Source organism: Vulpes lagopus, chromosome 10 (genome assembly GCF_018345385.1).
Source record: "Vulpes lagopus strain Blue_001 chromosome 10, ASM1834538v1, whole genome shotgun sequence".
NCBI lineage: Eukaryota > Metazoa > Chordata > Mammalia > Carnivora > Canidae > Vulpes > Vulpes lagopus.
This window is the reverse complement of record NC_054833.1, coordinates 41,542,570-41,569,029: the sequence shown is the minus strand read 5'-3', so window position 1 is coordinate 41,569,029 and position 26,460 is coordinate 41,542,570. Positions and strand designations below refer to the sequence as shown.

Here is a 26,460-nt window from a genome sequence, read left to right as displayed (position 1 = left end):
GGCTTATACATGCAACCTATGCTATGGATGGAGTTTTTATAAGAATTATATGTTGAATACTTACACAAAGTAAGACAGGTTATCTTCAGGGGCTCCAAGCTTCAATGCATTCCAGTGTTGTCAAATCCAAAAGCAATTAAAACACTGTTGTGCCGTTTTGAATTATAGCCTACTTGTTAAAATAGCTATTGTTGTCCCTAAGGATAGCCTGCATTTTTACCTTGATGTCATCTCATTCTGGGTCTCAAGGGGGTAGGGAACTTAATGGAACAAGTGAATAAATATAGTTCTGAGATAACAGTGAATTCTAAGGTGATGATAGGCAATTAGTTACCAATTTTAGTGACCTTCAGGTGGGTGGAGGAATGGAATGAAAGCCATGTAAGCCCAGGATTGGTTAAGCAAACAAACAAATGATATCAGCCAAATAAATATTAAGTCAGAAGTGGTGTTTTGATCATGACTGCTTTACCTTGGATCCTGTTAGGGTTTTGTCTGCCTTGAATATGCTAGTAGAAAGAAGTATGCTTTTTAAAAAAAAAAAAAAAAAAAAAGATTTATTTATTTATTCATGAGAGACACACAGAGAGAGACAGCCAGAGACACGGGCAGAAGGAGAAGCAGGATCCTTGCAGGGAGCCCGATGCGGGACTCAATTCCAGATCCCAGGATCACGCCCTGAGCCGAAGGCAGACACTCAACTGTTGAGCCACCCAGGTGCCCCGGAAAGAAGTATGCTTTATTATGTGATACCCGTGTTACTACGACATGGGGGGAAACTATTTCCCATCTCACCCCAAGGCTCCAAATTTTACCCCCCACTGCACTGAGACTAAATACTGAAGCCAAATGGCCCTTGATTTGGAACCCCTGACTTTGTTTGCTCTACCATCACCATCTGACTCTTCATCCCAGAAGAAAGCTGCCTGTAAAGACTCAATAATAAGCTCACAGAGTTATCAGTGCACAGAACACAAATCAGCGACAAAACCCATCTCTTATCTCTCTTAAGATGGTATCTATAGCTGCATGTTTTCCTTATTTGTCCATCTCTACTATAGCAAAGACCTCTTGCAGGTTAACAGAAGCCACCCGTCTTAGATTTGAAACAAAATGTTACTCTCCTCACTTTGCATGGCAAGATGAGATGAAGTGGAACCATTTGCCTGAGGTGAGTGAGTCAGGAGCAGAGAGGACTGGAATGCAGGACTTGATTCCTGGTTTCCTAACCCTAACCACATCCTCCCTACGCTGGAATATTTAAGTTGCTTATTGCACCGTGAGGGGCAGTAGTGGGGAAGGGGATGGTTTGCTTTTTATGTTTTTATTCAGAAACTTACTGACATCTGAATTGTAACCCACATGTGAGACACTCCAGTTAAACTCTAGCAGGAGTAGATGATAATTCCTAGTGTATAATTTGCATCAGAGCCCCAGACATGACGATTTTTCCTGGGTTGTCAGCAATGGAGTTGGCTAGGTGTGAATAGGGCTCAAAATAAAGAGAATAAGACTAAAAAGAGGCTAAAACCTAATCCTAAGCATCTTAAAAGTTAAATTAACCAGTGATCATAATTAATTACGCAATCTCTATCCATAATGGTTCAAAATAAGTTCTTAGTTTTTAAACTTGAAATCAGAAGCTCACATGACTTCACATATGAAAGACATTAATAAATGTAGCTTTTAGGGGTGGCTGGGTGGCTCAGTCAGTTGAGCTTCTGACTCTTGAAATTGAGACTTGCGTAGGGCTCCGTGCTTAGTGAGGACTCAGCTTGAAATTCCCCCCCTCCCCAACTTGCAGGTGTGCAAGTATAGTGCACTCTCTCTTTCAAATAAATCTTTTTTAAAAATTAGGGCACCTGGGTGGCTCAGTAAGTTAAGCATCTGCCTTTGGCTCAGATCATGATCCCAGGGTCCTGGGATCAAGCTCCACATCAGGCTTCTTGCTCAGTTAGGAGCTTGCTTGTCCCTCCAACCTGAGGCCCCTAAATGTAGCTTTTAATTCAGGCTTACATTTTGCATTAGAGATTATAAGATCTTTACCTTGTGCAATGATGGTTATATTCTCATGGGTTTTGGAGATTTGGGTTTTTTTACTTTAGTTATCTACCAAAAGAGTCTGGGAATAAACAACTAAACACAATGCATGCATTGTAATGAGATTCAAAAACATGTCAAAGCAACCTTACCCAACTGACCTTGAGAAAGATAACCTTTGGGAAATCTTTCAGGCCAGTCATGATTGCTGGAGAGACAATAACCAAATGCTCATTGACTCAAAGGACTTCTTCAACTGACAAGAAAATCAAGTCTTTCACTACTCACACCTTCACTTGTGGAAATTCATCTCAGAATTCAGGAACTGGTAGCATCTAGCTCCTCTGAGAATATTCTTCAATCAACAAGTTGTCCACCTAGCTAAAGGACAGCTTCCTGGAATTAAGACTGCAGAACCTAGGTTATAATTAACTCAGACTTCCTCCTCCTTTTGTACCTTGGCCATGACCTTAATCCTCACCTAGATTTTCCATCCCATCTACAGATAAAAATTTGTTCTAAATTAAATCAACTGAACTCTAGTCTTGTTAGCCTAAGATAAGTTAGCATTATCTAACTTATGGTGGCTGAAAGGAATCCTAAACCAATTTTAGACCATTTAGACTTTAAGCATGACTCAAAAGAATGCTAGACATCTCAGTGAGGGTATATTACTCTTCCCCCCCCCCCAGTAAAAGAGAAAGAAAAGAAAAAAGAAAAGAAAAGAAAAGAAAGAAGAGAAAGAAAGAGAAAGAAAGAAAAAGAAAGAAAGAAAGAAAGAAGAAAGAAAGAAAGAAAGAAAGAAAGAAAGAAAGAAAGAAAGAGAAAAAGGAAGAAAGAAGAAAGAAAATAAATCACTTGGTAATGTTAGGTCTAGGGAATTTTTTCAAAGTAACTTGGAGGCAAACAGTGTCTCCAATTCTAGTGACTGCAGCACTGACAATACATAGAATGAAAAGGGGTGATAAAGTGGGAGGGGCTCTGGAATTTAGCAGGTTTCACCTGCATGGATTTCAACTCATATTTAAGTAATAATCATCAGGTCCATTGCTACTTATCTACAGAGCAAAGCCCTATCCTACATTATCTCCTTGGTTCTTACAACTTTGCAAGAGATAATGTTTACAGAACAGAGAATAGAATCAAGTGTTTTGCAGGTATGAAAGGTGAGATTCAAAAAACCTGTCACGAAGCTTCACACACACACAAGCCTTCCAGAAAAGAGCTATATCTTAGCTACTACGTCAGGAGAAAGTAGAAACTGTCCAGCATGGACACCTTCAATTTCTTATTCTTCACCTCAAACTGATCTGCTTCTAACTGTCCACTTCCTTCCTTTCTCTTGCCCTAGAAGGAAACATTTAGGACATTCTTTCTATCTTTTTTTTTTTTTTTAAGATTTTATTTATTTATTCATGAGTAAGAGGGGGGGGGGCAGGGACACAGGCAGAGGGAGAAGCAGGCTCCATGCAGGGAGCCCAATGTGGGACTCAATCCAGGGTCTCCAGGATCACACCCTGGGCTGGAGGTGGTGCTAAACCGCTGAGCCACCCGGGCTGCCCACCGACTATCTTTTTATATTTGCTCTTGATTCTCTTCCTTTCTACTCTTCAGAGATCTCTCCCTATCCATTCCCCATTTTTTTTTTAAAGGTTTTATTTATTTATTCATGAGAGACAGAGAGGGAGAGAGAGAGAGAGAGAGAGAGGCAGAGACATAAGCAGAGGAGAAGCAGGCTCCCTGCAGGAGCCCGATGTGGGACTTGATCCTGGGACCCCAGGATCATGCCCTGGGCCAAAGGCAGGCACTAAACCACTGAGCCACCCAGGCATCCCCCATTCCCCATTTTAAAAAAAGATTTTATTTATTCATAAGAGACACCCTCCCAGATCCCAGGATCAGACTTGAGCCAAAGGCAGATGCTCAACCACTGAGCCACCCAGGTGTCCCAAGAAGGACGTTTTAAACAGGGAATAACAGGGACATCTGAGTGGCTCAGCGGTTTAGTGCCTGCCTTCGGCCCAGGGCGTGGTCTTGGAGTCCAGGGCTCCAGTAGCACATCAGGCTCCCTGCATGGAGCCTGCTTCTCCCTCTGCCTCTGTCTCTGCCTCTCTCTCTGTGTGTCTCGAATGAATGAATGAATGAATGAATGAATGAAAGAAACCAGGGGATAACATACACCAAAATACGGCTATACAAAAAAATTCAAGCTCAGTAAGGCAAGGACGCAAGGAATCCGAGGTGTGTTTGGAGGTAAGACATGAGGGAAATTTGGACCAAATAATGAAGGATCTTGAAGATGATAGGGAATTATTAAAATATTTTAAGTATTTGTTAAAATATGTTTTAATTTTCAGGTTAGGAAGTTCAGCCTTTGTAGCACAGGATGATTAGATTGGGAACTATTGCAGGAATTCTGAAGAAAAATGAGCAATTGTTATTGCATGGTGGTGCCATTAGAAGAGGTGATACAGGGGTACTTGGGTGGCTCAGTGGTTGAGTGTCTGCCTTCAGCTCAGGGTGTCTGCCTTCCCGGGACCCTGGGATCAAGTCACACATCGGACTCCCCACAGGAAGCCTGCTTCTCCCTCTGACTATGTCTCTGCCTCTCTCTCTGCGTGTCTTTCAGGCATAAATAAATAAAATCTTGAAAAAAAAAGAAAGGGTGATACAGAGAGAAGCAGACTTCAATGTAAAGAGGAATTCAGTTTAAGGACACAGTAGTGGAAATGTATCTAAAATTAAAAAATTAAACTAACATTCCACTGTATGTTAAATGGAATTTAAATAAAAACTTAAAAATAAATAAATAAAAATTAAAAGTGAGTAGTGCTGGAGATGTAAACTTGGAAGTCACAGACATGTCTGGGCATCTGGGGACTTGAGTATGAGGTGAGGTTGCTTGGGAAGAGTGGGTGAGCTCCATGGGGAAAAGCAGGCATTTTTCCATTGTTTATTACTATTTCCCAAGCACCCAGAACTGTACCTGGAATTTTTTTTAATTATAAATATTTTATTTATTTATTAATGACAGACACACAGAGAGAAACAGAGAACGGCAGAGACACAGGCAGAGGGAGAAGCAGGCTCCATGCGGGGAGCCTGATGTGGGATTCGAACCCTGGTCTCCAGAATCATGCCCTGGGCCAAAGGCAGTGCCAAACCACTGAGCCACCCAGGCTGCCCTGTACCTGGAATTTAATAAGCAAGCAATAATTTGTTTGTTTGTTTTTAAGTATAGTTGACACACAATGTGACATAGTTTCAGGTGGATTCAGTAAGTATTTAAATAAATGAATGAAATACTGAAAAGAAAAGAGGGCTAAGAACATAACTGAGAGGGCCACCTGGGTGGCTCAGTTGGTTAAGTGTCTGCCCTTGGCTCAGGTCATGATCCCTGAGTCCCAGGATTGAGTCCTGTATAGGGCTCCCTGTTCAGTGGGGAGCTTACTTCTCCCTCTGCCCCTCCCCCATTTGTGCTTGCTCACTTGCTCTCTCTGTCAAATAAAAAAATTAAAATAAAAACTTAAAAAAAAGAAAACAACATAACTCTGAGAAACACCCACACTGAAGATGGATATGTGAAAAGAAGCCAGTGCAGGGGTTTGAGATAGAAAGTCTAGAGAAATGGGGGGAAGGCAGGAAGGAAGGAGTGGGGGGTCAGGTACCAAGGCGGGAGAACTTCCAGAAGTTCAACAATACTGCAAAAAGACCAAGAACTACATAACAAAAAGATCTCCATTTGTTTTAGCAAACTGAAAGTCACTGGGGTTGTTTGTGTCAGCAGTTTCAATGAGAGTGGAAGGCAGATGACAGTGGTTTGAAGCACCTAGGGAAGATGGTACGGAACTGGAGGCTGTGAGTATAGATATTCTTTTCAGAAACTTGGCTGCACTGTCATTAAATAATTTTTCTCATTTATTTTTTTTAAGATTTTATTTATTATGAGAAACACAGAGACAGAGGTAGAGACATAGGCAGAGGGAGAAGCAGGCTCCCTGAGGGGAGCCTGATGCAGGACTCAATCCCAGGACTGCGGGATCACACCCTGAGCCAAAGACAGATGCTCAACCACTGAGCCACCCACACGTCCCTCATTTATTTCTTTTCTGACCTAGGCAGCCCTTGTAATCCGTCACTCTATAATGAATGTGTATGTGTGTGTGTGTGTGTGTGTGTGTGTGTGTGTATCTCCATATATATATATATCCATCCAATTCACTTATTCATTTACTTATCCATTCATCCTCACTTCTTCTCTTTCTCTCAAGCCCTACACTATTTTTTATTTATATTTATTTATTTTTTAATATTTTATTTATTTATTCATGAGAGACACAGATAGAGAGAAAGAGGCAGAGACACAGACAAAGGAGAAACAGGCTCCATGCAGGAAGCCCGACGTGGGACTCGATTCTGGGTCTCCAGGATCATGCCCTGGGCCGAAGGCAGACACCAAACTGCTGAGCCACCCAGGGATCCCCCCTACACTATTTTTTAGAATATTTTATTTATTTTTTCATGAGAGACACACAGAGAGGCAGAGACACAGGCAGAGGGAGAAGCAGGCTCTATGCAGGGAGCCTGATGTGGGACTCGATCCCAGGACTCCAGGATCACACCCTGAGCCAAAGGCAGATGCTCAACCACTGAGCCACCCAGGGGTCCCTCAAGCCCTACACTTAATACATCAGCAAATTCTCACTCGATCTCCATAATATATCCTGAATCTGACCATTTCTCATCATGCCCACACTACCAATCAAGGCCAAGATCCTATCATCTTGTCACCTGGACCACTGAAATAACTTCCAACAGATTTCCCTGCTTCAACCCTTGCTTCCCTCTTGTCTATTCTTTTTTTTTTTTTTTTTTTTTAAGATTTTCTTTGTAAGTAACTTCAACACCCAATATCGGGTTTGAACTCACAACCCCAACAAGAGTCACGTGCCCCATGGACTGAGCCAGCCAGGTGCCCCTCCCTCTTATGTATTCTTCTACCACAGTCAGAGCCATCCTTCCAAATTCTGAGTCATATTTTGTCAATCTTCTCTTTAGAAACCCCTCCAATGATCTGTCATCTCATTTCAAGTCCCTGTATAATCTGAAAATCCCCCCCTTTCCCTCCCCTCCCCTCATGTCCAACTCCCATACCCTTCAGCCACCTTTATATCAGCCACACTGGCCCCCTCATTGCTCCCTGAACACTCCCCACCACAGGCTGTTAACACTTGAGATTGGTATCTAACCACTCTTTCCTCAGACATCATCAGTTCTTCAGCACTCTGTTCAAATATCCAAAGGTCTTGGGGCCCTTGGGTGGCTCAGTGGTTGAGCATCTGTCTTTGGCTCAGGTCTTGATCCCAGGGTTCTGGGATCAAGTCCCACATTAGGCTCCCAGCTCAACGGGGAGCCTGCTTCTCCCTCTGCCTATGTCTCTGCCTCTCTCTGTGTCTCTCATGAATAAATAAATAAAATCTTTAAAAAAATATATCCAAAGGGCTTCCCTGGCCATCTTTATAAATGATCACACCTCGGTCTCTCCCACCTCTATCTTCTCTTTGTCCTGCTCAATGGCACTTGTCACCAGCAGACCTATTCTAGTAATTTATTTATTGTCTGTTTCCCTTCACTAGGCTGTGAACACCTACAAAGTACGCCTTTTGAGAGCACCTCCTCTGGAAAAGCGGAAAGAAAGATAACCAAGAAAATTATCCCTGCCCTTGAGGAACCCACACTTCAGTGAGTCATATCACCTAACAAGTAATTAGAATGGAAATGCTCAAAGCAGTTGGATCCAAGAGTCTGAGGCCCCGGGGAACAGTGCGGTTTGGGGCAGTCTTCAGCCTGGGTAGTAGTTAAAACCATGAGTTCACTCAAAGAGAATGTAAGAAATGAAAAATGCTCAGGAGACACCGGTGTTTAAGGGGTGAAGGTCAGAGAAAGGAGGCCAAGAAGGAACAGTAATGATCAACGACGTGCGGAAGAGCTGGAAGAGTGAGCCACTGACGTCATCGCTACTAGAGCCTGTATGGAATACTACTAATAGTCAAGCAAGGATCATTCCTCATAATTCGCTAGTGTCACCTACTGTTCTGAGCCTGTTTCATATATTCATACGTTAAACCCGGGGAGTGAGGCACCAGTATGGCCCCACCTTACACAGAAAACTCTGTAAAATTCACCTACCCAAGTGCACACATCTACTAAAAAATAAAGATTAGAACCCAAGCAGCCCCGCCCCTTTTTAAGATTTTATTTAAAAAAAATAAAAAATAAAAGATTTTATTTATTTATTCATCACACACACACACACACACACACACACACACACACACAGAGGTAGAGACACAGACAGAGGGAGAAGCAGGCTCCCTGTAGGAAGCTTCATGTGGGACTTGATCCCAGGACCCTGGGATCATGACCTGAGCCAAAGGCAGATGCTCAACCACTGAGTCACCCAAGTCTCAAGCAGCCCTCTTAACCACTATGTTGTTATCCATCATTCTATACTATGCTACCTCTCTATTTTTTCTGTGTTTTATTGAGTACCTACTAAGGGTCAGGATGTAGAGTAGTAAGGTGGATAAGGTCCCTCTCTTCTTGGAGCTCCTATCCTTGAGGGGGAGACTGACCCTGAACAAATCAGCTGATGCGTGATAGACAATGCACCTTGGGGTGCCTACCTGGCTCAGTCGGTAGAGCACAAGACTCTCAATCTCAGTCATGAGTTCAAGGCCCAAGTTGGGCATGGCGCCTACTTAAAAACAAAACAAAACAAAAAAACAGGGGCGCCTGGGTAGCTCAATGGTTGAGCATCTGCCTTTGGCTCAGGGCGTGATCCCAGGGTCCTGGGACCGATCCTCTCATCAGGCTCCCTGCAGGGGCCTGAATAAAAAAATAAAATCTTAAAAAAATAAAATAAAATTACATAACTAAAAATCAAAGCAGACAATAAGTGCCATGAAGAAAAATGAAGTAGGGTAGGGTCTCATAAATGATACCTGGTTGCCTCTCTGAGGAGGTGACACAGAAGTAGAAATCTGAAGGAAGTGAGAGATTGAGCCAAGAGGATATCTGGGGGAAGAACATTCCAGGCAGAGGGAACAGCAAGTGCAAAAGCCTTAAGGTGTGAGTGTGCCCCGGTGTGTTCCAGGAACTGCAAGGAGGTCATTGCAGTGGAAGGACAATGAGTTACAGAGAGAAAGGCAGGTGATAAGGTCAGAAAGATACAGAAAGGTTTCCAGGATATATTGCTAAGTGAATAAGATGAAGGGATCAGGCATATTAGCTTGTATGTTATCACATTGAGTAAAGAAATGTGTGTGTATCCATATGTAAAGATATATACATTATATATAATATGTACATATATCTGTGCTTCTGTATATTCTGAAATATTAGACAACAAACTTAACAGTGATTACCTTTTGAAGGAGGGAAGGGACATTCAGATTTTTAATTTTATATTGTTCCATACTACTTGAAAATTTTCACCTTACATACATTACTTTTACTTATTTATTTTTAAAGATTTTACTTATTTGAAAGAGAGAGAGCACAAGCAGGGGGGAGAGGGAGAAGCAGACTCCCTACTGAGCCGGGAGACCGACGTAGAGCTCGATTCCAGGACCCCGGGTTCATGACCTGAGCTGAAGGCAGATGCTTAACTGACTGAACCACCCAAGGCGCCCCCATACATTATTTTTCTAATAATCAAAAAGTAGCTTAAAAAACAACCACCAGGACAAAAAACACCTCTTCACCAGCTGGGCTCTGCTAAAGTCTTTCTCTTTCCCTTTTCAGCCAAGCCCCTCTGGAGAGTGGCCTCCCCTCGCTTCTCCTTGTCCTCTTCATTTCCTCCTTGACCCAATACAATCTGACCTCACACTTCACCTTTGCCCCCCACTACTGCTCTTGCAGGGATAGCCTGTGACTTCCCTAGGACTACCAGGGACACTCTGCAGTCCTTTTGCTCTCAGCTATGTTGGACATTTTTTACAGCTCTTCTGTTTCAAAGGTTTTCTCCTTTGGCTTCCCTCCTGCCCACTTTGGTCACGGAGCCTTCTTCCTCCGCTTGCTTTCATTGGCTACTTTTTATCAGCCCACGCAATACACCTGGGTTTCTTTGGGTTCTATCCCCCCCCCCTTTTTTTAAGATTTATTTATTTATTCATGAGAGCCACAGACTGAGAGGGAGAGGCAGAGACATAGGCAGAGGGAGAAGCAGGTTCCTCGCAGGGAGCCTGATTCGGGACTCGGATCCCAGGACCCCGGGACCATGACCTGAACCAAAGGCAGACGCTCAACCACTGACCCCCAGGCCCAAGCTTTCAGTGGCCCTTTCTCATCTTCCAAGTCCTAGATCTAGATTTTCAGCCTGTTCTTGAGCTTCCAGGCTGATATATCCAGCTGCCTATTAAACAGCTCCACCTGCAGCTCTCCCAGGCATCTCAAACTTGGCTGTTGCAAAACCAAGCTCATCATCTCTGAACAAAATCATGTTCCTCCTGTTGTTCTTATCTTAGTTGGAAGTGTCAGCATCTGCTTGATTGACCCTAGCCAGCAACATGAGGAAAGCCCCTCTTCTTCACCCTCCGTATCTAAATGGACATTAAAAGTCATTCTATCTGCTAAATATCTTTGGAATCTGTCCTTATTCCTACATCTCCCCTGCCCCTGCACCCATAACCTGGACTACTGCATGTGGATATATGAGTCTAAAGTCCTGGGAAGGGGCACCTGGGTGGGTCAGTAGTTGAGCATCTGCCTTTGGCTCAGGTTGTGATCCCAGGGTCCTGGGACTGAGTCCTGCATTGGGCTCCCTGCAGGGAGCCTGCTTCTCCCTCTGCCTATGTCTCTGCCTTTCTCTATGTCTCGAATAAATGAATGGATGAATGAATTAATGAATATTTTTTAAAAAATAAAAAAAAAGTCCTGGGAAGGAGCACCTGGGTGGCTCAGCTGGTTGGGCTTCCAACTCTTTTTTTTTTTTTTTTTAAGATTTTATTTATTTATTCACGGGAGACACACACACAGAGAGAGAGAGAGAGAGAGAGAGAGAGAGAGAGAGAGAGGGAAAGAAGCAGAGACACAGGCAGAGGGAGAAGCAGGCCCCACGCAGGAGCCCGATGTGGGACTTGATCCCGGGACCTCAGGATCATGCCCTGGGCCAAAGGCAGGTGCTACACTGCTGAGCCACCCAGGGATCCCAGCCAACTCTTTTTTTTAAAGATTTTATTTATTTATTCATGAGAGACACAGAGACAAAGGCAGAGACACAGGCAGAGGGAGAAGTAGGGTCCATGTGGGGAGCCCGATTCAGGACTTGATCCTGGGACCCTGGGATCACGACCTGAGCCAAAGGCAGACGCTCAACCACTGAGCCACCCAGGCACCCCGATGGCCAACTCTTGATTTTGTTTCAGCTCGTGATCTCAGGGTGGTGGGATTGTGCCCCAGGGTGAGCCCTATGCCGGGTTACACGCACTTAGTGGGGAGTCTATTTGGGCTTCTCTCTCTCTTTCTCCTCCCTTTGCTCCTCCCCTCATTTGTGCACATGCTTATTCTCTCTCTCTCTCTCTGATAAATAAAATCTTAAAAAAGAAAAAAGGACTGCAGTTTAGAGGACCTAGGAAGAGAGGGAAAGGAAATGCTTTAAAGTCACATTTGCTTCAAGCTTCTAAAAGATGAAATCATAATAATCAAATAATAATTCTTCCTGTCATTTTTCTGTTTTTGAGAGATGTGAATTTTGGTCATGGGTACAATTATGTATGTATGTATGTATGTATTGAGAAAAAGGGAGCACCTGTACAGGGGGCAGAGAAGGGCAGAGGAAGAGGGAGAGAGAGAATCTTAAGCAGGCTCTGAGCCCAGCATGGAGCCCTGTGAGGGGCTAGATCTCACAACCCTGAGATCATGACCTGAGTGGAAATCAAGAGTCAGAGTCTTCACAGACTGAGCAACCATCATCAGTAGAATTTCAAAGGGAGACAATTAAACTGATTTTACATAAATTTTTTTTAAAACAAATAAATTGCCCAGTACATGCTGCCAAAATCTTCTGATAAAACAAGACCCTTTGGGTATGAATCCCAAGGTCTGAGAGTTCGGCTGGAAAGGGTCATTTATTCTGCAAACATTAATTGGGCTGATACAGACACTGCTGAGCACAAGGGGATACAACCGTAGGTAACACATGATTCCAGTTCTCAAAGAACTCATGGCCTCAAAATCATCTAGCCCTTGCCTTTGGCCAGGACTATACCTAATCTTTTACAGAAAGCCAACTGTCCACACCAGGGTCAGTATTTACAGTCCTTTTAGTCCTAGGCATCGCTATACCTAATTCTTTTGGAGCTCAGAAATGGATTCAGGGCAGTAGCAAAATGTAACCATCACTTCCTTATAAAAGGGTGCCTGGGGATCCCTGGGTGGCACAGCGGTTTGGCGCCTGCCTTTGGCCCAGGGCGCGATCCTGGAGACCCGGGATCAAATCCCACTTCTGGCTCCCGGTGCATGGAGCCTGCTTCTCCCTCTGCCTGTGTCTCTGCCTCTCTCTCTCTCTCTCTCTCTCTCTCTCTGTGACTATCATAAATAAATACAAATTTTTTTAAAAAAGGGTGCCTGCGTAGAAAGGTAATGGACTTGGCCCTTCCTTCCCCAGAAGATAGTAGCATCTAAAGATTCTGAACCAAGGGCGGGGGGGGGCTTGGATAGCTCAGTTCGTTGAGTGCATGGCTTTTGATTTCAGCCCAGGTCCTGATCTCAGGTTGTGGGATGCAGCCCCTCCATCAGCTCTATGCTCAGCAGGGAGTCTGCTTCTCTCTTTTTGCCCCCTACCTTCCCCATTCCCCACTCTCTCAAAATAAATTAAAAAATAAAAAATGTTTTAAAATTATTAAGATGATTGCCTAGCTGCCTGTACCTGCCCTTCAGGGAGATGGGGGTCATTAAAGGAAACTGAACATTGAACCCTTAAAAAAATAAATTATTAAGATGATGATGATTATTATTTTTAGATTTTATTTATTTATTCATGAGAGACACACAGAGAGAGGCAGAGACATGCGCAGAGGGAGAAGCAGGCTCCCTGTAGGGAGCCTGATGCGGTACTCCATTCTGAGACTCCGGGATCATGTCCTGAGCCAAAGGCAGATGCTCAACTGCTGAGCCACCCAGCCATCCCCCAAATTACTAAGATTCTGAACTGTCTTCTGTTGAGTGATGATCACGCCATCCAATGGGCAAGTTTAAATGACTCAGGCACTGTTCTTTTCTTAGTTTGATGACTTTAAGGACTACTAATGCAATGTTTTCCATTGGAGGCCTGTTTCGAGAAAGGACATTGCTGATTTGAGAGAGGGCATCTTCACTAATGCCTAGGGAAATCCCTGAGGGTGGAATGTGTCTACCTGAATGAGAGAGATGACACTTTACTTAGATTATGTAATTCTTTTTTTTTTTTTTAAGATTTTATTTATCCATTCATGAGAGACAGAGAGACAGACAGAGAGAGAGAGAGAGAGAGAGAGAGAGAGAGAGGCAGAGACACAGGCAGAGAGATAAGCAGGTCCCACACAGGAAGCCCAATGCAGGACTCCATCCCGGAATCCCAGGATCATCCCCCGAGCCAAAGGCAGATGCTCAACCGCTGAGCCACCTAGGCATCCCTAGATTATGTAATTCAATCTTCAAAATACTCTTGTGAAGTTGCTATTAATATATTTATTTTTGTAAATTAGGAAACAGGTGTAATGAGCCTAGGTGCCTGATTCAAGATCACATAGCTGCAATTCCTAGACCTGCAATTCAAGCCAATTTGTGACTCTCTGAGCCCACGTTAGTTCCACCATGATACTGGCTTGCAATGAAAAGTCTTCTAGAGAGAGGAAAAGGGAATGAACATCTAGAGGTCCATTCAAACAGAAGTAATTCATAAGCTTGCAAAAAGGGGCATAATTTGGGGTTCCTGTCTTTTTTTTTTTTTTTAAGATTTTATTTATTTATTCATGAGAGACACAGAGAGAGAGGCAGAGACACAGGCAGAGGAAGAAGCAGGCTCCACGTAGGGAGCCTGATGCGGGACTCGATTCTGGGACGCCAGGATCATGCCCTGAGCCAAAGGCAGACACTTTCACCACTAAGCCACTCAGGTGTCCCTAGGGGTTCCTGTCTTAAATTTTCCCTTTGTCATTTGGAAGAAATGTCAAATATGGGCATTTCCTTTAGGTTGGCAAAGATTAAGAAGTTAAAAATTCTTTCTGGAAGGGTGGAGGAAAGAGCACTTTTAACATTGTCAGCGAGAGTTACGAATTAATATAATATTTTTAAATTTTTTAAGGATTTTATTTACTCATTCATGAGAGACAGAACGAGAGAGAGAGAGAGAGAGAGAGAGAGAGAGAGGCAGAGACACAGAGGGAGAAGCAGGCCCCACGCAGGAGCCCGATGTGGGACTCGATCCCGGGTCTCCAGGGTGACACCCTGGGCCGAAGGTGGCACTAAACTGCTGAGCCACCCGGACTGCCCTATCAACTTTTTAAAAAAACATTTTATTTATTAATTTGACAGAGAGAGCACACAGGCAAGGAGAGCAGCAGGCAAAGGGAGAGGGAGAAGCAGGTTCCCCACGGAGAAGGAAGCCCAGTGTGGGTCTTGATCCCAGGACTCTGATATCATGACGGAAGCCAAAGGCAGAGGCTTAATGGACTGAGCCACCCAGGCTCTCCTAAATTAGTATAATCTTTATGAGGGACAACTTGACATCATCTATCAAAATTACAAATGTACATATCTTTTTTAAAAAAGAGGGCAGCCCTTGTGGCTCAGAGGTTTAGTGCTGCCTTCAACCCGGGGTGTGATCCTGGAGACCTGGGATTGAGTCCCGTTTCGGGCTCCCTGCCTGGAGCCTGCTTCTCCCTCTGCCTGTGTCTCTGCCTCTCTCAGTTTCTCATGAATAAATAAAATCTTTAAAAAAAAAGATTATTTATTTATTTTTATAGAGAGAGGGAGAGAGAGATCCCATGAGCAGGAGGGGCAGAGGAAGAGGATGAGAAGTGTGGAGCCCAATGGGCTTACTCTCAGAACCCGGAGATCATAACCTGAGCCAAAGTCAAGTGTCAGATGCTTAATAGACTGCGCCATACAGGCACCCTGAAATGTACGTACCTTTTGACTCAGTAATTCCACTTCTAGAAATTTATACTACAGAGATTTTGCACATTTGCAAAATTACAAATGGTCAAAGTAATACACTGCGAAATTGTTTGAAATCACAAAAGTTTGGAAACAAGTGGCCACCTCTGAGGAAGAGGTGAAATAAATTATGTGAATAAACATCTATTCCATGAGGCCCTAAGAATGAGGAAGAGCTATCTACTAATAGGAATTATTTCTGAGATATAGATTTCCAAGCAAGATCCAGGAAGCGTGGTCGATCCTGTCTCATTTATGAGACAACTTCTATACGCACTTGCTTGTCTAGGCACAAACTATCCCTGGGAGACTATATGAGACACCGATAACATTAGTTGCTCCTAAGAAAAGGTGGGATGATGACTGGGAGAGGGGAGTTCAGAACAAGAGTGGAGTGAAGACTAATTCTTTTAATTTTTTTTTTACACATTTTATGTATTTATTCATGAGACATACAGAGAGAGAGAGAGAGAGAGGCAGAGACAGAGGGAGAAGCAGGTTCCATGCAGGGAGCCCAGTGTGGGACTCGATCCTGGGACTCCAGGACCACGCCCTGGGCTGAAGGCAGGTTCCAAACTGCTGAGCCACCCAGGGATCCTGTTTCTTTTGTTTTGTTTTTTTGAGAGAGAAAGCCATGAGCTGGAGGAAGGCTGGGGGAGGGGGGAGGGGAGGAGGATCTTAAGCAGGCTCCACGGTTAGCACAGAGTTTGTTGTGGGTCACGATCCTGCAACCCTGAGATCATGACCTGAGCCAAAATCAAGAGTGGGACTCTTACCCATCACTTAACCGACTGAGCCACCCAGGGACTCCTAATTCCTTTAAACTCTTAACCATATGAATATTTTAGGTATTCAAGAAAAATAAATTGAATTAAAATGTAAAAAATAAAGCACATGCATTTTTAGGGCATTCACATTGTCGTACAGCTGTCACCACCGTCCACCCCCATAACTCTTTTCATCTTGGAATTCTGAGACTCTATACCTATTAAGCAATAACTCCCCATCTTCCTCTCACCCTGGCCCCTGGCAACCACCATACTTTCTGTCTTTATGATTTTGATTACTCTAAGTAACTCACATAAGTGAAATCATACATTATTTGTCTTTTTGTGACTGGCTTATTTTACTTAGCGTGTCGTGTCTACGATTCATCCGTGTTATAGCACGGTGCAGAATTTCCTTCCTTTTTTTTTCTCTTCCTTTTTAAGGCTTAATATTCCAATAAATGAATATACCACATTTTGGTAACCCGTTCATCAGTTGATGGACACATGAATTGTTTCTGTGTTTTGGCTACTGTGAAGAATGCGGCGATGAACAAGGGTCTGCAAATCTCTCTTTGAGAGCCTTCTTTCAATCCTTTTGGATATATATCCAGAAGTGGAATTGCTGGATCACATGGTAATTCTATTTTTAATTTTCTGAGGAACCATCATAATATCTCATTACTATTTTTTTAAGATTTTATTTATTTATTCATGAGAGACATAAAGAGAGGCAGAGACACAGGCAGAGGGAGAAGCAGGTTCCATGCAGGGAGCCCGATGTGGGACTCCATCCCAGGACTCCAGGATCATGCCCTGGGCTGAAGGCAGACGCTCAACCAAAGAGCCACCCAGGCATCCGTCATTACTATTTTCCACCGCAGTGGTACCGTTTTACATTCCCACCAGCAAGGGTTCCAATTTCTCTACATCCTCACCCGCATTTGTTTTGCTTTTTTGTGTGCGTTTTTTTGTTTCTTTGTTTGTTTATAGTAGCCATCCTAATGGGTGTGAGGTAGCGTAGTATGTCTTTGGGGATCAGCAATATGGTTAGTGGATATTGGTGTCAGACTCCCATGGCTTTGAATGATGCTACTTACTAGCTGTGTGACCTTGAACATTATTCTGGGCCTGTTTCCCCATTTGTAAAATCAAGACTTAATCTCAGAGGGCTGGCGAGAACTGAATGCACATAAAACACTCAGGTCACGGAAAGCACCCTACAAATGTAAGTTATTATTATTTCTGCCTTCAAAGCTCCAAAAATAAACCAAACTCTGATTTGCTCTGGCTGCTTCTGGACTAGTCTGGAGGCAAAGAGACAAACTCGATTTCTCAAGGAGTTTTTCTACTCAGGGGCTTGAGTCTGGGGGGACTTCATACAATCTTCGCTGACATGCTTCCTTTCCGCCGCCCCCACCCAACCTGCAGACCTCCCACCTGTGCCAAATGAAGTGTGCTTGGATTGAGGGTACTGGGAACCCAGGCAGTTTATGTTTTCTCAGGGGTGGAGGGACGGGAAGAAATCCTGTTGACACAGTTATGTAAAGGCTCTCACTAGGTCCCCTTGCCTGTTACCTCTGCAGACCGTTATGCATATTAAAGAAGGGGGGGGGCAGCAAATACAAAAGAAAAATAAGCGAGAAAGAGTGAGAGAGTGAACAAATCAGGATGCATGAGGGAATCCACGTGGTCTCCAATCTGTAACTGATCAGAGCAGCTACACTGAAGCAAAACCCCCAGCGCCTACCGCCAAATATATTGCAATGGAGAAACCGTCCACAATGGGGTGTCTATATCCTTAGCAGAGTCCTGGGGCTGCCGCTGAAGAGACTCTCCCGCTACTCCCACCCTTTTTGCACCCAGTAAACCACGCGATGTAACAACGGAATCTGGTTCTGTGTGTGCGCTGTGAGTGTGCGCTTTGCAAACCATCTGGGCTCCATCCTGCGCGGTTGGAACGACGATCGATCCCGGACGAGTTGGGGGAGTTGGAGCTTGCCCGCGTCTCCTCCCTTTCTCTGCTCGCCTCTAGCCCCCACCCGGTCGTTCGCTCGGCACTAACGTTTCGCCGGCGGAGGGACGTTAGGTTTTCAGCACCAGGAGGCCGTGGACCTTCTCTGGAGGCGTGCAGTGCACCCTCCAGAGGGCCAGAGCCGATTGCAACCTGCTCACCACGACCCTCCCCCTCCTTCCCCAAATCGCCGCCCCAGGCTGTAATATTACAAGCAGCGTGCTCTGTACCCGTGCGGGAGTCCAGGAAGGCTGCGTGACCTTCCAGCGAACTCCACCGCGGCTGGGGGGATGGAGGCTGCCCCGGGGCCTGCAGGCTGTGTGTATCGATCCCCCAGCCTCAGCCTCAACACAAGTTCTCCGGGCACAATCCCCTCCCTCCCCTCTCCGCTTTCCCAGCCTCGCAGGCTTCTAACGCCTAGCTCGAGGCGCCCTCCCCTCTTTCCCGCAATAAAGTAAACCGGGTGGATATTCATCCCCCGCCCTCCCCCGCCTCCTTCCTCCCCCCCTCCCCCCTCAGCCTACTAACCCCGCGCACGGAGCTCGCCGCCGGCGGGCCCCTTCCACCCAGTGTATCATAATGCCCAACGCTCTTCTCCTCCCCCTCTCTTAATCAGAAACGTGCTCGCGAGCCCCCTCCCTCCGCATGCATACATTAGGGTCTGCTTTGCATGCAGCGGCAGGCAGAGAGCTGAGGAAGAAGGGGCGGGGGCGCTTTTGCCCGCCTCTTCCCTCCAGGCCCCGTTAGCCATCCAGCTTCAGCTTGGTTGTAACACCGCCTCGTTAGCGGAGCACGCCGTGGCCCCAGTGCCCGGGCTGGAGAAGCACGACCCAACTCTGTGCAGAAGGGCACGAGAGCCAGGGGCTCCTGAGCCCCGAGTGCACGGTCGGGCGAGGCGGTGGCGGGAGACCCGCCACTCGGCGTGTGCATTCTGGAGAGAGAGGGAGAGAGGGAGAGAGAGGGGAGCTCCAGCATGAAAATGGGAGGGGCTCCTCTCCTCTCTCCCTCGCTCTCTCTCTTTTTTTTTTTTTTAAATTTTAAAGCGCGTTCATTGAGGGCCTGTCTATTTTGCATAGAGTAAGCTGGGCGACGCTTCCGTTTTTTGCATCAGGTACAACAAGGGCTCTTTTATTCTAGAAGCGTTAAGTGAGGGCTAGCCCATCTCGCGTCCGCGCCTCGAGGCAGAGGAGGCTCCCTCGCCCCCCGGCCCGGCCGCCGCGCTAGACTGGAAGCCGCTCTCCCGGGCGGCTCGGTTCCCAGCGCGTCCCGGGAACGTGTGTAAGCGGCGGCGCGGCCCCGAGGCTGCGGGCGGCCCGCGCCCTCCGCCTCCGCCGTCCCCGAGGCCCTCGCCCCCTCCCCCCTCCCCCCTCCCCGGAACCCGCGCGCCCCTGCCCCTGCCCCTGCCCCTGCCCCTGCCCCTGCCCCTGCCCCTGCCCCTGCCCCTGCCCCTGCCCCTGCCCCTGCCCCTGCCCCTGCCCCTGCCCCTGCCCCTGCCCCTGCCCCTGCCCCTGCCCCTGCCCCTGCCCCTGCCCCTGCCCCTGCCCCTGCCCCTGCCCCTGCCCCTGCCCCTGCCCCTGCCCCTGCCCCTGCCCCTGCCCCTGCCCCTGCCCCTGCCCCTGCCCCTGCCCCTGCCCCTGCCCCTGCCCCTGCCCCTGCCCCTGCCCCTGCCCCTGCCCCTGCCCCTGCCCCTGCCCCTGCCCCTGCCCCTGCCCCTGCCCCTGCCCCTGCCCCTGCCCCTGCCCCTGCCCCTGCCCCTGCCCCTGCCCCTGCCCCTGCCCCTGCCCCTGCCCCTGCCCCTGCCCCTGCCCCTGCCCCTGCCCCTGCCCCTGCCCCTGCCCCTGCCCCTGCCCCTGCCCCTGCCCCTGCCCCTGCCCCTGCCCCTGCCCCTGCCCCTGCCCCTGCCCCTGCCCCTGCCCCTGCCCCTGCCCCTGCCCCTGCCCCTGCCCCTGCCCCTGCCCCTGCCCCTGCCCCTGCCCCTGCCCCTGCCCCTGCCCCTGCCCCTGCCCCTGCCCCTGCCCCTGCCCCTGCCCCTGCCCCTGCCCCTGCCCCTGCCCCTGCCCCTGCCCCTGCCCCTGCCCCTGCCCCTGCCCCTGCCCCTGCCCCTGCCCCTGCCCCTGCCCCTGCCCCTGCCCCTGCCCCTGCCCCTGCCCCTGCCCCTGCCCCTGCCCCTGCCCCTGCCCCTGCCCCTGCCCCTGCCCCTGCCCCTGCCCCTGCCCCTGCCCCTGCCCCTGCCCCTGCCCCTGCCCCTGCCCCTGCCCCTGCCCCTGCCCCTGCCCCTGCCCCTGCCCCTGCCCCTGCCCCTGCCCCTGCCCCTGCCCCTGCCCCTGCCCCTGCCCCTGCCCCTGCCCCTGCCCCTGCCCCTGCCCCTGCCCCTGCCCCTGCCCCTCGCGGACCCGCTCCCCTCCCCCATCCGGGATGGAGGAGCATCCCGACCCCCGGACCCTCCCGGGTCCCCGACCCGGGGCAGACGGCCCGCCCATCTCGGGACCCCCCGTCCGGGGTGCGGACCCCCGGGCGCCCCCAGCCCCCGGGGTCGGACCCATCTGGCCGCGGGCGTTTGCCCGCCGCCCCCCCGCCCCCACCCCACCCCCCACCCCGCCCCGGTCCCTGCCCCTGGCCCTGGCCCTGCCCCTGCCCCAAACCCCTTGGCACAGACCCCTCGCCGGGGTTTCCCATCCCGGGACTGAACCCCTCCTCCCTTTCACAGATTACCTCATCCGAGCAAGATTCCTCCCTCCCTCCCTCCTAGAGACCTGATCCCGCCACATCCCCGCCTCCCTCTCTGGGCAGATGTTGGGCTCTTGGGGCACTTCCCCTCCTGGGCATCCCTCGGGTGACGGCCTCGCGCGGGGCCACGTCCTTCCCCCGCCCCCGGGGACCCACGTCCCTTCCCGCACCTGGCTTCCGAAAACCTGACGAACCCTCCGCCCCATCCCCGGGCCAGGTCCCTGCACTAGCAGCCACTCCCCCTTCCTTCACCTCCACCCTGCATCCTCCACCCCCACCCCCACCCCACCCCACGCAGATAGATCCTCCCTCCTCCCTCCCCTACCCCGCCAGGAAAAATCCACTTTCCTCTCCACCTTGCCTCCCTTCCCCTGCTCTCGCTCCGGAGATAACGGGGACCTCCTCCTGCCGCCAGCAGGCTCTTTCCCCCATCTTAACCGAGCTACAGTTTCCAGCCTCCTGGGCGCAGGGACTCACTCTACCTTCACTCCACCCTCTCCCTCCCTTAGAATGAAGGCTTAGCGGCATCTTTGAGACGAGGATAGTCCACTGTCCCCCAGGCTCCGAGAGGAGCAGCTTTCCACCATTCCCCCTGGAGCGGAGGCTGACTTTCCCTCCAGCTCTGGGGAAGGGGGCCCCTGCGAGGGGAGGTGTTCGCGGGGGGACTTGGGCAGCATCCTCCCAGGGGAAGCAGCTGCTCTCCTACCCCACCCACTGAGCCTGAGAGCACGCAGCCTCCAGCCCTAGCTCCCTCCCGCCCGTCTCCTCTTCTCCGTCATCTCACTATTGATCCACCCTTTTCCTAGGCCAATCCTGGGGCTTGGAAGGGGTGCGGGAAGCAGGGTTGGGGTGAGGAGGGCTAGATGAGGGACAGTTTTACTTTATTATGCCGGTGGTGGTGGTTGCTTTGGGTTGGGAGGAAGAGGGGGCTATGAAGCAAAGTTATTCCTTAGAAGGAGGAGTTAGGGTTATCTCTCTCTCTCTGATTCTTCTGGGGGGACCCGAGGTGGATGAAGGGGACAAGAGCTTTGCTCCTTCCCCATTAGCACTGGGGCAGGAATGGGAGATGCCTCGAGGGGCGTTATTCAACCCCCTTCAGCGAAAAGGAAAGTTGCCCTGGGAAGGGAAGTTGAGTTCAGGTCCAGCCAGTGGCGTTGCGCATTTGTTTTCCATTGGATGCAGAAGGGGGAGTTTGAATTGTAGGGGAGGGGGGGGAGACTGAGATGGGGGATGCTAGGAGGAGGAAGAGCAGCTGCTAGGGGCTGAAGTGAAGGGGGGGTGGTAGGGGGTTGCTGCTCTGGAGTGCTCTTGATTGAAACAGAAAGGGAAAGATAACAACCAGCCGTTTCCTGCGTGCTCTGCCGTTGGTCCCGGGCAAACCCCTTGTCCCCTATTGTGCCCTGCACCCCTCTAGATATACGGAAAGATCCTGGGAAGAAGGGGAGGGAGGAGGTCCCAGAGACCCTGGCCCCTCCTTTCAAGGAGCTGGCATTTTTTAGTTGTTAGTCTTCCTGCCTCCTTTTTAAAATCGTATCTAAGGCAGCCTGATGAGGAGACTGACAACAACCCGCCTTCTGACAGAGCAAGGAGGACATGATGGGGGCGTGTTCCTTGCTATGTAGCTAGCTAGCTGCAGCGGCCCTCTTCCCTGCCTCTCTCTGCTCTCTCTCCACCTCCTTTTCCCAGCCTTCAGAAGGCAGCTGCAGTCAGCAGGGTTGATTGAGACTATTTATTGGTTGCTGTAGATTATTATTTTTTTTTGAAAGGCCAATTCTGTATTTTTTAAGCTAACAACACAGATCCCATGTAGTTGGAGAACCAAAGGCCTCATACATGACAAAAAGACTGAACCGTTCAGGTTACTTGCATGGAGTTGGTGCTTAAATGTGAGTTGATTTTGCTTTTTTAAAAGATACAGCAGCAAAAAAAAAAAAAAAAAAAAAAAAAAGACTTACTGACATTTCATTTACCTGCTTATTTTTGAAATTGAGACTTGCCTGGTTATATGTAGAATTTCAGCCCCATGTATATTTGAGTATAATAAGAAAGTCTCTATTAGGAGAAGTTAGTCTATTTTAAGGGGGATCCTGAGAAGTATTTTCTTCTTGTTTTAGCATGCTTATGTATTTTGTATCGAGGGTCGAAGTGTTCACATTCCAAATGTTGTTATCACATATTCAAAAGCAAAGTTCTATGCTGACAGCTTCAATCGTAGCTTTTCAAGAGACTGGTTAGAAAGAGAGTCACCTGGATTCAGGGACCTAATGTCTGGGCACCAGAATATTTTATCTGTTGGTCTTTGACAAATCACCTTTAAAGTTTTAATCAGGTGCTAACACTTCCTTAAAGCCTGTGAAGGAACTGCAGTTAACTTCAAATAAGATTATATTCCTATGTTGTTGTTGTTTTCTTTAAAACTTTGGCCTGAGCATACTTCACTCTGAGAAGAGTGGTTGACTCCTGACGTTAAACTTCAGTATTTTTTCTGAATTGGGTTTGAATGAGCTGTTGTTCCATTGGGTAAGCTTTTTCTGTGGTAGTTGGAGGCAGTCTAGTATGGGCTGATGGTATGCGTTGATTAGTGCTAACCCATAGTATGGCTTAGGACTAAATCACTTAGTAGTGATTAGATCCTTTGACCTGGTAGTTCTCAGTGTAGAAACCAAGCATTTTGTTACAGAGTCTCACAAATCAATGATAAGGTTCCCAAAGGGAAGTTCAGGGTTCTCCGGGGCAGACACACTTAGAGAATTCTAAAGATTATTTCTCAGAATTCACTCACAGAGCTGTATCAGGTCTTGTCAGGATTCATTAAGAAATGGTTTTGTGACCTAAAATGAGTCTACCCTCTTTAAATTCTGGTCTGCTGTAAGTGAATAATGACTGTAACTTGTCTATAACAAAATGTAAGTTAATACTTACAGAACTAGTAGGTTCAGGTGGTTGAAAGGTAATAGAACTTTCAGATCACTTACCTGTTTAAACTCCTTCAGTCACAGGAGACTTGTCCTTCACTGACACAGGTCGCTAACTTCCCTTGTTATGAACATCTCTGGGTAACAACTACATATAAGAGTTCTTCATGACCAAATTCTATTAGCATGGGATTCTTTTAAAAAATATGTAGGTGTTGCTGGTCTCCTCTGTTTGGGCTTTTTGACAATCAGGTAGTAGAATTTAAGTTTTACTTATTTTACTGAGCAAAGTACGAAATCACAGAGGTGTGCTTCTTCATCTCCCCTTTTCCCTCCATAAGTGTCCACTTTTCTGAGGATTGTCTCCAGTACTGTTAATGCCACTGTACTTTGCCATCTAAATAAACACAGTACAGCATCCTGCCTGTTGATGAGAATTTGAGCTGTTTTTAATACAAACCCCAGAAGTGTAAATGTTTATATATCAGCAACTAGCCTTTGTTTATTAATTTCATAGGCTACTTACCTTCCTTACCACCTCATAAAATGTTGAATTCAAAATTTCCACCTTGATCACAGCATGACACATTTCAAAGAGACATAAATCGAAACTGAATGACAACAGTGGTCTATATTTGCTTTCATTTGAAATGGCAGTTTAGTTGAGGTAGACTGAGGCATACTCTTGGTTGGGCCTAAAAAAGATGGTTTTCCTGTAGGCAGAAGGTGGTTAGAGAGTACCTGTGATTTTTGTTTTTGTTTTGTTCTGGGTGTTCGCTGGACATAGGTACCAAGAGGGGGAGTTGTTTTGTCATGGCCTTCATAGCTAATCCTGAGCTTGACAGAAGGAAAAGGAAGCAAGAGAACACAAGTGGAATAGAAGAAGCCTCAGAGTGGAAATCAGTGGACACGGGCTCTTCTTGTGCTCATCTCTCTCATTGACCAGTTATGGGACCTTGGGCAATTCACTTTTAACCTTGAGTATCTGATCCATAAAATGAAACACTTGGGCTAAGTGTTAGCTCATGAACTTTTTCTGCGCCAGTATTCTGATTGTTCTCTATCATATACTTTTTTTTTGGTCAGGGCAGAACTTTTTATTCTGAGTTTATTTAAAATAGAGTCAGAGTTGGTGAGCCTCTTTGGTGATTTTTAACATTAGTTTGTGCATTTGCCCGTTTAAGCAGTGCTACTTTGGGGAAGAGAAATTTCACCTTAGTACAACTTTAACTGTATGGACACAATATAAGGACTTAACTATATGGAAAAAGTTCTTTGCTGAAGTTGACTAATTTATAAGAAAAATGAAGATCAGATTTTATTTATTTTTTAAATATTTTATTTATTCATGAGAGACACAGGGAGAGAGAGGCAGAAACAGAGGCAGAGACAGAGGCAGGCTCCACGCAGGGAGCCCGATGTGGGACTCGATCCCGGGACTCGGGGAACACGCCCAGAGCCAAAGGCAGGCGCTTAACCGCTGAGCCACCCAGGTGTCCCGAAGATCAGATTTTTAAATACAAATCATTATCTTGTGTTGCGAGGCCCTCTTGGTTGACTAAGTTTGTTTCATGTTTTCCATGTTATGGATTCCTAACCGCAAAAGGGAAGTTATTTTCGGCCTAGGTTGTTGTATTCCTTTAGGTGTGTGAATGTTTAAATGAAAAAAATTCTGTGCACCGATGAATTGATAAATTCAAAGTGACAGTACCTGTGTTGCTGGGAGCAGCTCCTAAAAGGCTGTGAGATATAGGACTCTGGTTTATACTGAGCACCAGAAATGTAGTCTTCAGAATTTTTCTTTATTCTCACTGAAAACCATATGACATGTCCCCATCGTTTCTTTCCATTTGATTATCTTAAGGCATAGTGCTCCTCTGGGAAACCATTATTCACAAAGTGGTGATTTGCCTTTTGATTGGAAGTTGAGAAGAGAAAATAATCCCATCTTGACTTCATTTCCATATCTTTGCCCACCTTGAAGCTGTCCGCAGAGCATCTGCAGATTCAGACTCCATACCCATTCCATTGCCTTCCTTGCCCTGTAGCTAGAGGAGGTGGTGACAGTGCTTTGCTTGCTCTGAGGCATAACACACTGCAGTGTGCCTCTCTCTCTCTCTTTCTCTCTCTCTCTCTCTCTCTCTGGGAGACTCACTGTTTTAATTGTAGGTCTCCTAATTAAGATCTCTTTGTGCCTGCCCACATTCCACTAGTGTTGGCACAGGACTTCAGTTTCCTTCTAGCACTTAACTTAAGGCCTTTGGTAGGGCCTTTTGTGAATATCTTGTCTTTCCATTCTTCCTCTGCCAAGGTGGAGAGCCCAGTGGCATAAACCTTTGAGAAAAGGGGGAGCTGTGTGACTGTCACTACTTCGGGAGGCATTTATTCCACGATTGCTGGGATGGGTACTTGCGTTGTTTGCATATGTTATTTTCAGGGATTATTAAGGAAGGTTAAATTACTAATGAGCCTGACATAACATACCTGTACTTTTTAATCAGATTTTTAACCCTGTGGGCACTAGCAAGAAAGAGAAAGCCTAAAGAGCTCACTGTTAAGAAGAATTTGTTCGGGTTTTACCTAGATTGGTTTAAAGCTTGAGAAATACAGTTTTGTCATGGAGTAAATCACAGATTCGTGATTTTTGTAGACTGGTAGGTTGTGAAGATAAATTATTGATTGCTCCTGAATTGTATCAGATTTTAAAACATAGACTGAATGAACATTAGCTTTGAGATTTGAGTGAACCTTTTTCATTAGAAAAGACTTCGAGAGGTTCTAGAAATTGTTGAGTTAA

At 47.1% G+C, this 26,460-nt stretch overlaps 1 long non-coding RNA gene across 1 annotated transcript; it reads left to right on the top strand.

Annotated features, from left to right (window-relative positions):
• The first annotated feature begins 1,060 nt into the window (after positions 1-1,060).
• On the top strand, positions 1,061-8,271 carry LOC121500230. Its single transcript, XR_005990338.1, has 2 exons — positions 1,061-1,171; positions 7,677-8,271. It is a non-coding gene; the product is annotated as an uncharacterized LOC121500230 (long non-coding RNA).
• The last annotated feature ends 18,189 nt before the right edge of the window (positions 8,272-26,460 follow it).